Genomic DNA, 1,660 nt, shown 5'->3' on the forward strand with positions numbered 1-1,660 from the left:
TACTGTACCTCAAGGAATTTCATTTGACATTTCATCCTTAGATCTTCAATCTTCAAAGATTCAACTCTTATCGTCACAACTACAGCCACGAAATCTCTTATTCGAACATGATTCTCTACTCACAAGGTCAATCTTAACCCTAAGATTCCAATTCAACTTAGTAAATATCACTTTCTAACCTTAACACGTCTCCTCCAAAATCAATCTCAAGGATTCATTCACACTTAGGCTCTCGACCAAAACCTGACATACTGTAAGTCTTACACAAAGAATTCATAAGTTTAGAATCTAAGCCTTCATCAAGTTTGGACCTATACTGTCATTTAACTATTCAACACTTCTCAAGCGAAAATCCATCTCTTAGCACTACAATTTCTCCACATAGAAATCAAGTACTTAACATCAATTCATCTCTTAAACTCATCTTACAACCTTTAAGTCAAAGTCAAATATTCTCAACTTATTATCACCAAGCATATAACCTGAGATTAAATCCAACTTATTCAATCTTTAAAAATTCCACATCAAAAGTTATACATCCTCAACATCTCACTTTTGGAGCTCATAAGACACTCCACTAGGATTCGTTCCTTACTAACACATCCGTATAAAAACAAGCTTCTAAGCTTATCAAGTTCCCTAAACCATGTATAACAGCTAAAAAAAACACATAAGCAACAGTCAAGGGAACATGTCCCAAATACCCCTTTCACAGACAATCGCCCATAACAACACACATTGTTTCCATATGAAACAATTCACATATTTGAAGTAATCTTGCTTCACACGGGACAATCATTCAATCAACACTCAGTCAATCGATCAACACCCAATCAATCAATTACATAGTTCACACAACCTAGCACAGAAGACCTATTTCCCAACAAGCTCCGGTAATCTAAACCAAAGCTCTGATACCACATTGTAACGCCCCGATTTCACGAGGGTTACTTTAGTAACCTTTCCCAAAAATGTGGGTGAATTTTGCGGAATTAAAAAAACTTGACAACTGAAGGAGTAAATGGACTGAATAATTCCATTCTATTAATAAAATCTTGATTACAAATATTTCCTTCAATTTGAAAAACATAAGGGTAAACTAATGCTCAACCGTTCCTGAGCCAACACAAAAAGAAGGTCTCTAGGTTAGGTTCGAACCATACAAGAAAACTCGGCTCACCCTCAAGTACCAACCCAAAACCATAATACCACTAAAACACGTACATAGTTCTACGCCTGACATCCGCCTGTTCCTTGAATAAAAAAAAGAACAAAAACTCATTTGATCATCCTACAAGCTTCAACCAACAACGGTAAGCTTTCTACCCAGAAGGTTCTAGCCTTATACAAGACTCTACTTCTCCTCTGAGTGAGTCTCCTCGCCGGTCGAAAAATCAATCTCTAATAAGTTCTGCAACAGGGTTCTGACATAAAAAAAATGTAACCAATCCCACGAACGACTCACAATGCACTCCACCGAACTCAGATACAAAGCCATGGTACTTCATCAAATCATCATGGTTCCTCCACATCAGCAGCACCACTGCGACTTCCCCAAAACTTGGTACTTGATAATGCCGTCGCCCATCGCCTGGCAGTCGCTCGGCCGCCCAAACACAAGCAATTCATACAATGGCGTGCGAAGGTAAACTTCCAGAAT

The sequence above is a fragment of the Lotus japonicus genome, chromosome 2 (genome assembly GCF_012489685.1).
Source record: "Lotus japonicus ecotype B-129 chromosome 2, LjGifu_v1.2".
NCBI lineage: Eukaryota > Viridiplantae > Streptophyta > Magnoliopsida > Fabales > Fabaceae > Lotus > Lotus japonicus.